The sequence below is a fragment of the Diabrotica undecimpunctata genome, chromosome 5 (assembly GCF_040954645.1).
Source record: "Diabrotica undecimpunctata isolate CICGRU chromosome 5, icDiaUnde3, whole genome shotgun sequence".
In the NCBI taxonomy this organism is placed as follows: domain Eukaryota; kingdom Metazoa; phylum Arthropoda; class Insecta; order Coleoptera; family Chrysomelidae; genus Diabrotica; species Diabrotica undecimpunctata.
Window position 1 is genome coordinate 123,851,198 of NC_092807.1, and position 9,783 is coordinate 123,860,980.

Genomic DNA, 9,783 nt, shown 5'->3' on the forward strand with positions numbered 1-9,783 from the left:
AGATAAGGAGATGCTAAGAGACGAGCGGAATTGTGTTATGAAATTTTGTATTTAGTGCTGGATTCGACCGTTACTTGATGATTGTTTATTTTATACAACAATAAAACACTAGAAATGTTAATTTCCATAGATTCTAATAAAGATAGTAAACTGAGTTTATTAGTCTAATTTATTAACTTTAATTATTATAAAATGTTCTAAAACTTAGTTTATTAAAATCTTTATTTGTACAATATTAGGTATACTAATATATTTCACACTATAATTATATAATTTATTTACAACATTTATTACAATACGCGCGTTACATTTCAAAACTCGATACGATTATATTTTCAGACTAACTTTAAAATGAAAAGGTCATCTATTTATATAAAATATCCGTTATTCTGGAATCCCCTCGGTGACCTGTGTCGACTTTTCTCGAACAGAAGAGGGCGCCGGACAGGTTTCTAGCGGGTCGGAGAATATACTAGAATGGCATGGAAAGAAGACCGGTTTTATAGTGGCTCACAGAACCTACGAAAGAATTCTTGTTTAGAATAACATGTTTACAGGTTAAATGAGTCATAGTTATTATAACAATAGCTTAAGGCCTTTATTTTAGATGTGAAGAATTTGAAATTCGTCATTAACAGAATGATTATGATCTAGATACACACTTCACCTTCTAGATGATATTTACATGTTGTATAACGTTCACTTCTCACGGTCACGTAAATGGGCTCTTCCAATTGTTTACTGTGACTTAAGTACACTTTAGTGTCACACCCAGTTTCATAATACCTACAGCTCTTTTTATTACTAAAAGTAAACTTACGGTATTTAAATTAGTCGGTTGTAAATTGTGTTTCTACTAATTTTGTTTTATTTTTGTAGAAATAACATTATTTTTCTTGTTGTCTATTAATTTGTGAGTAAAATTGTTAATTGTTATTAATTATATCTGTATCAAAAAGGCTCTTTAAATATCACAAAAAGGGGAAGTTTTACTTATTGAAAAAGTATCCAAATATAAAACAATTAATTATAGAAACCAACAAAAACTATTAACGAAAACTGGAAGCTTTAAATGATGAGAATGATCGATAAGAGGACAAAGAAGTGACATATAAGATTTAGTTTCCTTTTTTTGTGCCCTTTTTGTATGTTTTAGTTCTTTTCCTGTACCCTTGCTAAATAAATTGGTTTTTGATTTGTGCATTTATTTTATAACGTACCTAAGTGCGTGTAAATGTGCGCGTAAATGGTGTTGCGTGTTTGCAACACCATTTTTTCCAAAAAATGGTGGGGGTATTTGCGATAAAATCTTAATTTTTACCCAGTTGGACTTGTTTTATTCACATATTGACCACACTTAGAGATCCTAAAAAAATGTTCTGGGCATAAATGGCGGGTTAAAGAAAAAATGGGTTCGATTCTATTGCTTGCTTGTATTGTTTTATTTGTTATTAATAATAATAATAATAATAATGTTTATTAATTTTTCATATACATTGTATAAAAAGAACAATAATTTAAGTATGTTATTTACACATCAAAAAATAAACATCTGGTACTACCCGTTAAAACCAAAAATGGTCGAGCACGGGCGTCGTGTGTGCATTGTGTATTTGATACATTAACAATCCAATAATTACATATAAATAATTAAATAAATCTAATTATACAATAATTCTGTATTTCAGTTATTTCAGTTTGTATAACGCATTTTTATGTTTTGATGACGAAAATTATACTTATTTTGATTTTATAACTTTCAGTAATCAAAAACTATTTATTACTAAACAGTTTAGTTACTATTACTATGACTGAATTATTATTTGCTTAATCCATTAAATTTTGTATATAGCTGCGATCCAAATTAAGAATATATTTTTTAAATATTGATTTTATCATTATTAGTGAGTTGAGAGTAATTAGGTATATTTTATATTTATCAGGTAAGGCATTAAATATTCTTGGAGCTTGATAAAGGAGGTATCTTTGACCTAATCTTTTTTTGCTAATTCCAGTTTTTACATGTTTATTTGTTTTATTGCGGGTTTCATACGGGTGGCATAGTTTATGAAGTATATGTTTTCTATTATATATGTAAACTAACATGGAATACATATATAGTTGTCTTGTGTCCATTACTTTGGCTTCAATAAATAGAAGATGACTTGAGTAAGTACGTTGTTTATATAATATTATTTTTAGTATTCTCTTTTGTAAAATATCAACTTTTTTTAAGTATGTTTTTAAAACACCACCCCAGCCAAGTATTCCGTATCTAATTCTAGACTCAACAAGAGAGTGATATAATATTTTTAAATATTTTACGTCAATTATTGATTTTATATATTTGAATTTTGGAACTAAAGCTCTCAAGCATTTTGCTAGTTCATTCATATGCTTATCCCATCTTAGATGTGAGTCTATAGTTATGCCCAGATATTTTATATTAGAGGTTGTTTTTATCGTTATGTTACGTTCCATGCAGTTAATGTTTATATGATTAAATGAAGGTAGTGATACTTTGTTACTACAAAATGGAATAACAAATGTTTTTTCAAAGTTAATTGTCAATCCTTTATAATTGAACCATTGAACTATCTTAAACATATCAACTTCAATTTTATTTTTTAAATCATTCCAAGTGTCTGCACTATACATAATAGCAGTGTCATCGGCGAAACTGATTATTTTTCCTTCGGTGTTTACGTTATATAAGTCATTTACATGTACGTTAAATAATAGTGGACCTAAAACTGTTCCTTGGGGTACACCACATTGTAGAATAAGCTGATCACTGTAAGTGTTATTTACCTTCACAATTTGTTGTCTTTTGTATAAATAACTTTGAATTAACTTATGTGAAATTCCGCGTACTCCGCACGCTTCCAATGCTTCTAGCAATTGCGGATGGCTGACCGTATCAAATGCTTTCGCTAAGTCTAGAAATACACAGGCAGTAGGTTTATTTTTGTCAACTCTATCATATATGTTATTAACAAGTTCTGTAATTGCATCACTTGTAGAAATACCTTCACGAAACCCAAATTGTGAAGATGATATAATGTTATGTTTGTTGAAAAAAGTAGTTAGTCGGGTTTTAAGTGACTTTTCAAATATTTTTGCTAATGTTGTGATTAGTGAAATAGGTCTATAGTTAGATAAACTACGCTTATCACCCTTTTTAAAGATAGGAGTTATAATAGTTTGTTTAAACTTATCCGGACACTCCCCTGTTTCAAATATTAGATTTATTAATTCAACTAATGGTTTTTTGATTTGTCCATTTATATTTATTATTGTTTGAGAGGTGATTTTGTCAATTCCCGGAGACTTCTTATTCTTTAAGTTGTTTATAATGCTTTCTATTTCACTTTCAGAGACCGGTGTCAAATATATTGAATGGCTTGAATATTTATATGTAGGAGTATATGATTGAGGTGGTATTATTTTTTTAGCATATGTTTCTCCAATTTCTGTAAAGTAACGAACAAAAGTATTTGAGATAGTTGTATTGTCTTTAATACTAGTTTCATTTTCTGTAATTATTTCTGGAATATTTCTTTCTTCTTTTGTAGTTTTCAAATGTTTTATTATATTCCATAAATTTTTAGATACATTTTTGTTTTTCAAAATCTGATTTCTGAAATAATCTCTTTTGGCGCTTTTTAATAATTTATTGAGCTGATTTCTGTAATTAAGATAGTTAGTTTTTTTATCTATATTATCTGGATCTTTGACGTATTTGTGATAGAGTAAGTTTTTAGTATTTATAGATTTCACCAATCCAGCTGTTATCCAAGATTGACGCTTTAATTCGCGTTTTTTGCATTTTCTAATATAGCTGTTCTTCTTTATAAGTTCACTAAGAATTTTACACAATAAGTTACATTTGGCGTTCACATTTTTCAAATCATTATATTCTTTCCAGTGATAGTTTTTTAGGTCATTATTTAATTTTTTGTAGTTTATAACTTGATATTCTTTAGTTACATTATTTAAATTTTGCTTTAGATCGAGCGGCATGCATATAACGGTTGCTTTATGATCGGTTATACAAGTTTCTACAACGGCTGCTCTAGATTCGTGATTACACTGTTTTATTACTTTAACAAATATATGATCCAGACAGGTTTTGGAATTACCTTGTATTCTAGTGTATTTGTTGATCATAGATTCAAAATTGTAGTCGTACATCAAGTTAAGATATGCAAAGACGTTCTCATCAGAGTTGTCTTTAATATTAATATTAATATCTCCAAGTACTATATGGTAGTCGATCTGTTCAGTTTTTGCTTGTTCTAGATATTGTTCTAAATGCTGAAGAAACTCTTCTACATTAGTAGAAGAAGAACGGTAAACACAGGTGACTAAGCATCGTTTTTTATTTTTGAGCGTAATAAATACTTTGATTACTTGACAATGTCCGATCATTACCAAGTTGTGAGAGTATACAACATTCTTTTTTATAAAAACCGCTACTCCATCATTTTTATTGAAATTGTAATCTGTATGTACAAAAGTATAATTTTCGTTATCATAATATTTAACATCACAAAGTTTAAATGTTTCTGTCAGTACGATGAGATCAAAATCCATATTTAATTGGTGTAATAGAACATTGAATTCGTCAAAATTTTTTGTTAGACTCCTGATATTTTGGTGAATAATTGTTAGGTTAGATTCATTAGTTCCTAGTCTAACAAATTTATTTAATTGCAATATATTATCTAACTCGTGTGTATCAAAGGGTTCAAAGTCTACATCTCTTATAAACTGATCCATGATATACGTTCTACAAACCTTTATGTATATGACAAGAATAAAAGAAAAATCACACTTATATAATTTAACAAAAAAAGACAAATGACAACAAAAAATAAATCAAAAATATAAGGACAATTAGATCAATATAAATAGCTTTGAGAGTAATAATTTATTTATTCGATGCAGAGTTATGCCGTGTTTTGTATGTTGATTTATTTTTATCTGTACCAACGGATCTGTTGGTTGGGGTCGTCTTTCCACTAACTGCTGTTGTTGATGATGTAATATTCAGCGGAGCCTGGTGTGGAATAACGCTTGGATTTCCTCTGGTATTTCGATTCTTAACTGTTTCTTCTCTGCGATTTTTCTGGATTTTATTTTCTAATATATTCTCGTCTTCGTCAGAGAGGATCTTTTCTTTTTCTGTTTCAAATGGATGTGTTTCTCTAGTATAACGAGGGGTCCCGGGGTCACTACTTGCAGGTTTAATATCTATTGTAAGAGTTTCTTCTTGTTCTTTCAGTTCTATGGCTGTATACGATTTTCTGTTTATAATAAGTTTATGATTTTTTATATAACATATATTTGTCTTGTTTTGCCTAGCTAGTAAAAGGTGCTTCCGCAGAATTTTGTTTTCTTCCTGTTGTTGTTTGGTGAGATCATGCGATATATTTATGTTCGATCCTTTTAGATTTCTTAAGTTTTTCAGAACTTTTAATTTTGTGAGAAAAGATATAAATTCTATTTTAATCGGACTATTTAATTGTTTTCCTAACGCGTAAGTGTTGTTTATCTCGGTTTCTTTAATATTTAATTTTAATGATCTGTTTAGTTGATCGATAATATATTTTATATTTAGCTCCGGATTTTCCCTAACCATTCCATAAATTATTATGTTGTTACGTCTATTATTATTTTCAATTATTTCTACCTTGTGTTTTAATTCCAGATTTTCTTTTTCTAAATGTTTTATTTTATATTCAGTTTCTGCAACCTTAAGTGATAAACGTGTTTCTAAAGCTTTAATTAAGTTTTTTAATTCACTATTTTCTTTTCTTATTTCTTCCAACAGATAATTATTTGAAATTTCGATCTGTTCCATTATTTAGTGTATGGTCGCCTTTAGAGCATGAATGTACAAGAAAATTATTATTAGGATGGTAGATTTTTAACAGCAATTATAAATGAACGGTAATTAAGAATTAGTGACTGGTTTTTTCGTTAAATCTGATTTGATTGTGAGGTTATAGTTATTTGCATTACTTATGCATGCGTTGTTGACAAAGAAGTTAACAGTAATTTCTTTTATTGTATATGTAAAAGTGATACTTGCAATTCACTTATGGAAAGTTTTTGATATTGATCTTCTACTTTTTCCACAAATAACAACACATTTTATACAGAGGTAACGATATACGACAACATACCACAAACGGCCACACACGAATGTGTTATTCTTCGGATATTCTTCGAAGTATTTTAATTTCTGCTGCTATCAAAAACCTTTGTGTTAAGTTCTTGAGTTACAGCAATTTATGGAGTTACTGGTCTGATCACAGTTTTATTTATTTTTGTTTTTTTACAACATAAGGCTATCAGAAAGGAAGGATCAGATATCGGGATAAGAATTGCCATAAAAGATAAAGACTAAACAAGCACAAAACATGGAATAATATTATAACAGTTTAAAGACCACGGAGAAATAAGCGAAAAACCAGACCATAGATGAAATGGATGGCCTTAAGACCATGATGGTTGGAGATGGAGATTGGCCAGTAGATAAATATATCCATAATTCAGATAAAATGTAGGTAGAGTTTCTATTCACCTATATTTATATTTTCTTATGTTAGCTGTTTCTTTATATTTGAGGGGTTTACACCAATTTGACATCAATGAACATCGTGTTTTAACCAAAATTTTCTATCTTTGATAAAATAGTTACTACTAAACAAAACTTAAATTAGACTTGTTAGTAATAATATCTTTTGGTTTAAAAATTAGACATGTCTTGTTTTGCACGTGATAGTTGCACATGTCTGCTTATGCATCTAAATGAATCTCAACTGAATTGTATTTCTTATAACATTTATAGCCTCGTGTGTGATATTAACAAAAAGGGGTCATAATAAAATAAAAATAAAATTTGAAAAAATAATGCTTTTAATAAATATATATAAAGAAAAATTAAATTATTAAAATAATATCTTCAGTAGCAGATGAATAAGTCATACTTTCGTCTTCTACACCTTCAGGATGATTTTCCGTCTGGTTAATGTTTTCTAAGTGGTTAAAAAAGCTTTTGTGAAGAAATGAAGACGTTCATCAGCCGCTCAATTCACCTCATAGTGTTTCGTTAACAAATTTGATATTATTTTTAATTTTTCTGGTTTTAAACGTCTCCCTACACTCAATGCTTGTATCTGGATTTGAGTAATATTCTTTCCTTTCTTGCAGATGCTCTTAGGTTTAGAAAGCACATTTTTATAAAACGATTCGCCTGTGACATAAACACACCCTTTCTTGTTTCTTGAAAATAATAATCGTTTAGATGGTTCAAAACCAAAATGCCAGGATCCAGGACTTTTAAGAACTTTTTGCACCTTACCTTTCCAGTCAAAAACGGTGTATCTTCTCTTCTCCCATCTTCAGTACTGTAGAATAATTTTTAATACAATTAATAAACGTTTCTGGATCAATTATGGTGGCACATTTTTTACCTTTTCTTTCTATTTAAGCAAATACTCTATTAGAGGAAAGGAAAAAATAACCGACTACGGGATATACGAGTTGTATACACTTTATATGAAGTGGAGCACAGCATTGTAGCCAGTATTGAACCCTTCCAGCCATTGTGATATTCTTATTCTGGCCCCCGCAACCATTAGCCACTAAACGCACTTTCTCTACCCCTTCATCAAAATTAAAGTTTGTCAATGTTTAGTAAACAGCAGAAATAATCTCATTTGAACTCCTCTTACGATCATTATCTGTCCATATAAACGATTTTACTGATTCAGGATAAAGTGGGAACCTTGAATTTCCAGTTACAACTGTAAAATTGTAGAAATTTATTTGTGTACTAAAATAGCAGGCTTGGTCTGGAATCTTTGGTAGTGGTAGATTCTTTTGGCAATCATGGGAAAATATTGCTACTGTGCGATTGTCTTTATTTTTTCTTGTTGGTTTGTGATTTTTTTCATTTTTTCTAAAAATTTGAGACATTGTTAACATACATCAACTTTTGGTGATCCAAAACCAATGTTGTATGGTCGCCTAGATACGGCGTATCTAGGTCACATAATGCGAAATGAAAAACCTCAAAAAATACCAGTTCCTCCAACTTATAATCGAGGGTAAAATTGAAAGCAAGAGAGGAATGGGACGCAAGAAAATGTCCTGGCTCCGAAACATAAGGCAATGGACAGGGATTAACGACATACAATCTCTGATACATATTGCAAGAAATAGAGAATTAATGGAAAATGTGATCGCTAACATCCATTAGTGGATTTGCATCTGAAGAAGAAGAATGGTCGTATAAAAAATTTCTGAAGATACACTGGTTCACCAGACAAATATCGTCTAAAAACTGTTTTATTCCTAGCATAATGAGTTTCGCAGCAAGTAATGTATTATATTGTGTAATGTGTTATGTGAAATGTGTTATAGCTTTCTTTTTACAAATTGGTTTTTGTGAAGTTCTGTCACCTCTCTTCTTTCTGCTGGCAAAACTCGTGTTTTATAATACTCCTTTAATATTCTTTCAATTGGGTTTTTTTTCAATACCCAGTATCGCTACGAATATTTTTTTACAAACAGGAATTGATCCTCTTCCTAGTGTTGACGGTGTACTTCACACTGACTGTTTTTGGTTTATTTAGAACTTTTTTTTTAATTTTCGTACCAGGTCTTTTTGGATTACTTGTCACGCAGTGCTTCAATACAAACATGTATTGATAGGATTTCGATGGTTTTCTATAAAAGCTTTCGTTGAATTTTCTGATATCGGTCATTGTCAACGAGGAACATTGATGAACTTTAGTGTGCGCACCTGAGAAATTCAGGAAGGCATCGCCGATAATACCTAAAAAATATATAAAATGATATAATCCGATCAGTTGTTAAACAAAAACTTCAATGTGAATATACCTTTGTTTTTTTGCTATTTCTCGTTTCTACTGGTTCTTATTTACCAATGGTTTTCGCCCTTTACCAGCTAGACTTGGTTCAATAATAATGTTATTCATGTTTACAATGTTTAATTATTGTTTATTTTCATGAGCACTAATTCATCATAACGTATGTTTACCACGTTTGGTCTTAATGTAAGTACAAAGTATGAATGAAATACGAGTTTAAAACAAATAGGGCAAACAAGACAGCACGTGACTAAGAAGTCACATCCGGATTGGTTTAAAGGCAAATGTCTGCCTTTGTACGTAGCAAGTGTACACAAATGTCTGCTTTTGCATCTAAGGCTAAATTTAAACTGTGAATAATGCCATTCAAATGTCTGTTTATGAACATAAGGGTCAGAAAAACGGATTTCTATGAATGGTTACATATGGAATCCATATATAACTCATTTTTTTAAAAAATGTCTGGTGTTCAAGTTCTTAATCTAATTTGTATCAGGTCTGAGTATTTGCCATGTTATTGTTTTATAGTAAATTATCTACAACTTGGATTATAATAATTACACCAAAACTAGTTAGACAAAAAATTTTATATCTTATACAAAAATTTAAACCGTAGTCCAGACCATCAAAATCACATTAGAATCTAATCATTTAAGATATAACCCATCTTCTTTTATTCCTACAATAAATGAGAGCTATTGCAAACATACCATTTTAAATTATCGTTAAAGAATATGAGACAATGTTTAAATATGGACTTTGAACTAGTTTAACTATTTTATGTATATTTTGATCTCTTACAGACCACTAGTATTGCGTAAGATAAATATGACATAAGTAAGGTAATATTGGTTAAGGCGCTAAAATTGGTTCACTA